This window comes from Staurois parvus, unplaced genomic scaffold, assembly GCF_062004578.1.
Source record: "Staurois parvus isolate SC_StPar_1 unplaced genomic scaffold, SC_StPar_1.0 ptg001253l, whole genome shotgun sequence".
In the NCBI taxonomy this organism is placed as follows: Eukaryota; Metazoa; Chordata; class Amphibia; order Anura; family Ranidae; genus Staurois; species Staurois parvus.
The window spans coordinates 111,264-117,263 of NW_028319049.1; positions in this window are offsets into that span (position 1 = coordinate 111,264).

Below are 6,000 nucleotides of genomic sequence, written 5' to 3' on the forward strand. Positions count from 1 at the left end.
TCGCCCGAGTATTTTTTTGTTCAACCTGGCTCAGCGTTCTCTGTACAGCGCTATGGTATGTGTCAGAGCTATATAAATGTCCAATAATAATAGCGTGGGACTGTGACGGGTCATTAGAGTGAAAGCTCTTCTGGTGCAGAGACTGATGTCACTCAGATTGGTGCAATGACGGTTCTGTATGGAGCAGAGTGTGATGCGCAGTGTGGATGGGGACAGGAAATGATGAAGAAATAGGATGAGAGGCACCGGACATCCTTCTGGCAGACAGCGGCTGTGTATATGCAACTGCTATGTGATCGCTGATGCAATAAAAGTCTATGTAAGTTCGAGCAATCAACGTATTTTCCCCCTTTTGGTCTGTTCAGTATCCAATGGAAAGTGTTTGTTACATCTGTTCAGTAAGTGTAAAAAAATACTTAGTTTTAGAAATTCAGTGAGCTGATAACTTCCTGTAGTGAGGTGACAACGCTGCCTCTGCTACACTTAAATCCCGGTTATTGTCCCTTCCTGAGTTCTCCCCTGCTGGATTACAGAACACCTCCCCGCATGTGGTGGAGAAGGGGAAGTGTCATGTAGCCCCATTCTAAGATGACAACACAGCCCCCCCATAGATGCAGTCCGATGAGTAACCGTTGTCACCCTAGGACAGGAAGTGTGTCACTGTCAGGTTCACTGGGTAAACCCCCCTCCCCCCAAAAAATAGGGGAAAACAAATACTAATGGATATGAACTTGTTCATACTTACCAAGTCAAACATACAGTAGTCCTGTATCCCAAGACACTGTTAACCAGGACAAGGGGTGGTGAGAAGGGACAGCTGCCCCGGGCGCAGGTGGGGATTTGGAGGGTTGTGCTAGAAGGGGTGATTTGGAGGGGGATTGTACTATGAGAAGGGATTTGTGTTAGGAAGAGGGATTTGAGGGGGGGTGCAAGAAGAAGAAATTGGGGGCGGGAGAATTGGTGCTAAGACAGGGAATTTGTGTTAGGAAGAGGGATTTGTGCTAGAAGAAATTGGGGGGAGGATTGGTGCTAGGAGAGGGGATTTGTGTTAGGAAGAGGGATTTGGGGGGGGGATTTGTGCTAGCATGGATGACTGGGGGGGGGGATTTGTGCTACAAGAAATTGGGGGGAACGATTGGTGCTAGGAGAAGGGATTTGTGTTAGGAAGAGGGATTTGGGGGGGGGGGATTTGTGCTAGTATGGATGATTAGGGGGGATTTGTGCTAGGAGAAGAAATTGGGGGGGACGATTGGTGCTAGGAGAAGGGATTTGTGTTAGGAAGAGGGATTTGGGGGGGGGGGATTTGTGCTAGTATGGATGATTAGGGGGGATTTGTGCTAGGAGAAGAAATTGGGGACGACGATTGGTGCTAGGAGAAGGGATTTGTGTTAGGAATATGGATTTGGGGGGGATTTGTGCTAGTATGGATGATTGGGGGGATTTGTGCTAGGAGAAGAAATTAGGGGGAGGATTGGTGCTAGGAGAAGGGATTTGTGTTAGGAAGAGGGATTTGGGGGGGATTTGTGCTAGTATGGATGATTGGGGGGATTTGTGCTAGGAGAAGAAATTAGGGGGAGGATTGGTGCTAGGAGAGGGGATTTGTGTTAGGAAGAGGGATTTGGGGAGGGGGGGATTTGTGCTAGTATGGATGACTGGGGGAGGGGGGGATTTGTGCTAGGAGAAGAAATTGGGGGGGGGGGGACGATTGGTGCTAGGAGAAAGGATTTGTGTTAGGAAGAGGGATTTTTTTTTTTTGGGGGGGGGGATTTGTGTTAGTGTGGATGATTAGGGGGGGTTTGTGCTAGAAGAAATTGGGGGGGAACGATTGGTGCTAGGAGAAGGGATTTGTGTTAGGAAGAGGGATTTTGGGGGGGGGAATTTGTGCTAGTATGGATGATTAGGGGGGATTTGTGCTAGGAGAAGAAATTGGGGGGGCGATTGGTGCTAGGAGAAGGGATTTGTGTTAGGAAGAGGGATTGGGGGGGGGGGGATTTGTGCGAGTATGGATGATTAGGGGAAATTTGTGCTAGGAGAAGAAATTGGGGGGGACAATTGGTGCTAGGAGAAGGGATTTGTGTTAGGAAGAGGGATTTGAGGGGGGTGCAAGAAGAAGAAATTGGGGGCGGGAGGATTGGTGCTAGGAGAGGGAATTCGTGTTAGGAAGAGGGATTTGTGCTAGGAGAAGAAATTGGGGGGAGGATTCGTGCTAGGCGAGGGTATTTGTGTTAAGAAGAGGGATTTGGCGGGGGGGATTTGTGCTAGTATGGATGATTAGGGGGGATTTGTGCTAGGAGAAGAAATTGGGGGGAACGATTGGTGCTAGGAGAAGGGATTTGTGTTAGGAAGAGGAATTTGGGGGGGGGGATTTGTGCTAGTATGGATGATTAGGGGGATTTGTGCTAGGAGAAGAAATTGGGGGGGACGATTGGTGCTAGGAGAAGGGATTTGTTTTAGGAAGATGGATTTGGGGGGGGGGGGATTTGTGCTAGTATGGATGATTGGGGGGATTTGTGCTAGGAGAAGAAATTAGGGGGAGGATTGGCGCTAGGAGAAGGGATTTGTGTTAGGAAGAGGGATTTGGGGAGGGGGGGGATTTGTGCTAGTATGGATGACTGGGGGGGGATTTGTGCTAGGAGAAGAAATTGGGGGGGTGGGGGGGGGCGATTGGTGCTAGGAGAAAGGATTTGTGTTAGGAAGAGGGATTTTTTTTGGGGGGGGTGGGATTTGTGTTAGTATGGATGATTAGGGGGGATTTGTGCTAGGAAAAGAAATTGGGGGGGACGATTGGTGCTAGGAGAAGGGATTTGTGTTAGGAAGAGGGATTTTGGGGGGGGGGGATTTGTGCTAGTATGGATGATTGGGCGGGATTTGTGCTAGATGAAGAAATTGGGGGGGAGGATTGGTGCTAGGAGAAGGGATTTGTGTTAGGAAGAGGGATTTTTTTGGGGGGGGGATTTGTGCTAGTATGGATGATTGGGCGGGATTTGTGCTAGATGAAGAAATTGGGGGGGCGGATTGGTGATAGGAGAAGGGATTTGGGGATGATTTTTGCTGGGAGATGGGAATTTGGAAGGGGAGAGAGGATTTATGCTCAGAGGGGAAATTTGAGGGGTACAGGATTTGTGTTTGGAGGAGGGAGCGGATTTGAGCTGGGAGAGTGGATTAGTACTGGAAAAGGGTAAATATCTTGTTTAGGGAGATTTTTGACTTGCAAAGGGAATTTTTGCTTAAGGGGCAAGTGTGAAGATTAGTGCTTGAATTTTACATGTAGCACTGCCCCTTGGGACAAGCTGGAATATATTATGGGTCCTGCGCTCAATAGATCCAACCCTAAGCAAACCCAATCCCTCTGGCACAACTGGTAATGAATAGCAAATACCCCACCAAGAAATTTGCTGACACAGGGTTAAATGAAACAAGAACAATTTTATGGAGAATGAAATGCAGTGTAGAGGGGTGGGGTTCCCCTTTCATCTTCAAAACTTACTTTTCTTCTTTTATGCAATGCAGTAAATTTGGTCTGCCACTAGAGGGCTTCACAGCCAAAAATCTCCTGATGGCAGAGTTGCACTTTAACTAGAATACAACTGATATCAAACAAATAAACTTACTTATACTCTATCAATGAAATGTATTACCCACACCGATGTATGATTCTGCTTCTGAGGGGCGTTAGCCAAAAATCACCTCAGAGTCAGAACAGAATGCAATAAAGAGGTACCTCTAATAAGGCTACTAAGCCAGATTCCCCCACTTCAGTCCTTGTAACGGTGGAGCTCTAGTTGGTGCACGTTTACTCCTTACAATGAAGTAAATAGCAGCTGACGGCTTCTTTTGGAGTTTCCGCTGGTGTGGGTTACATCAGATTTCACTAGGTTTCTGGGCTGAGAGGGTCCAACCTCAGTGTCTAAAGGCAACACAAAGCACCCCAAGACCAGGGGCAGTCGCAGGATGCAATCTCCCAGTATGTGTCAGTCCCCGGGGCAGACAGTCTCAATTACACTGGTGGTGAGGGGCAAAGCAGGCAGGAGGATCTGTGGCTTGCACAGGGCCCCGGATGGGTGAGATCCCAGCAGTGGGGTGTGGATGTCCCAGTCTATATGCAAAGTGTAAATGGTGTGTCTTACTCTCTCCAGGGGGACAGCTCACCAGACTCTGAACACACAGCAAGGTCCCTCTATCCGCGCTGGGTGCTGTAGTGCCTCCTCCTCTGCTTGCACGGGCTCCACATGTCCCTGTCTTTTCTCCAGCCTCGTGTCTCCCTGTTCTCCCCTTCACTTCCTGCTTCCTCCCCCTCCCAGCGTTCTTTGCTGTGTAGTGGATGAGTCATGAACTTGGCAGAATGCCCAGGTTTTACAAATAGGAGAGAGAGAGAAAGGACTGACTGCTGATCATGTGATTCCTTCTGAATCCTCTTGTACAAGGAGCCTGCTACACACTCCCCCCACCAGAGAAGCTTTGGTCCTCCAAAGACAGCAGTAAAAGCAACCTGTTACATGCTTTTTATATACACGCGGAGAAAAAGCAAAGTTAGTACACACAGGAAATTAAATTATTCACACTTGCATAAGAATCTGGCAGAGGAACCTCCCACCATGTAGCAGAGTGAGGGTTGTCCTGCCCATAGGCCACACTAATGGGAATGGCCCAACCAGATGTGCCAGGGGGTGAGTTGGGGCTGTTCTCTACCGAAACTGCTGTAGGAGAACCAGGCGTCACGAGATTCCTTTGAGAAGCATGTACTACTTCCTCAGAGTTTTCACCCAACACATCATATGTCAGTCTCTTTGGGGGTTGAATAACTCTACGCTCTCTCTGTTCTCTGGGCTCTAGCAATGGTTCTGGCGTTGCTTCCGATGTTGGTTCTGACACTACTGACTCATCAACCCTCGCTTCTTGCTCGACGCTCTCTGTCTCTCCCAGTTCAGCCTCCTCCACATCTTCTCCCTCATCAACAATGGACCACCAGTCTTCAGGTTCTTGCAAGTCTTCTGCAGGTTGGGCCTGAGGCACAAATTCAGGAGCCTCTGGCCTAAGAGGAACTACGTCAGTCACTCCAGTGGAAGAAGGAATTGTGGGTTCGGAAATGTCACATGGCCACAGCAAATCTGTCCCTTCCTCCTCACTCTCACTGTCCTCTTCATCTGCAGGAGGTGGTATGGGTTGAGACCTGGTCACAGATCTAGTCCTCTGAGAAGTTGAGGGGGTAGACTGTGGATCAGATTGTGATGGTAGACGGACTGCATCTGACAAAGGCAAAAGGTGGTTGCGGTGCCAGGTTTTGAGTGGGCCAACACCCTTTTCCGGTCGAATCTGGTAAACTGGCAATCCAGGCAATTGTTTGCAGATGACATAGGGCTCTGATCGCCACCTATCCGCCAACTTGTGTTTTCCAGGGATACCCAGATTTCTCAGTAAGACTCTGTCTCCAGATTGTAAGTCCTGTACTCGCACTCTGAGATCAAAGTTCTCTTTGTTTCTCTGACCCCTGGCGTCTGAGGTGGCTTGAGCCTTCTCATAAGCAATCTTCAGGCTTTTCCTTAGGCGGTCCACATATCCTCTATGGGAAGCTTCAGAGGTATGGTCTACAGAGGTTCCAAAAGCCAAGTCTACTGACAGTCGGGCTTCCCGGCCGAACATCAGCCGGTAAGGAGAGTATCCTGTAGCGTCGTTGGCAGTGCTATTGTAGGCATGTACGATGGCTGCTACATGCTTACTCCAGTGTTGCTTTTGCACTGAAGTCAAAGTCCCGAGCATATTCAGGAGGGTACGATTGAATCTCTCTGGCTGAGGATCTCCCTGAGGATGGTATGGAGTAGGCCTCGACTTTTGGATGCCTAGTAGACTCAAGAGTCTCTTGATGAGATTGCTCTCGAAATCTCTCCCTTGGTCTGAGTGGATACGTTGTGGTAGTCCGTAATGCACAAAGAATCTTTCTACTAAAATCTTTGCCACAGTTGATGCTAACTGATCTCTAGCAGGAAAAGCCTGGGCATACCT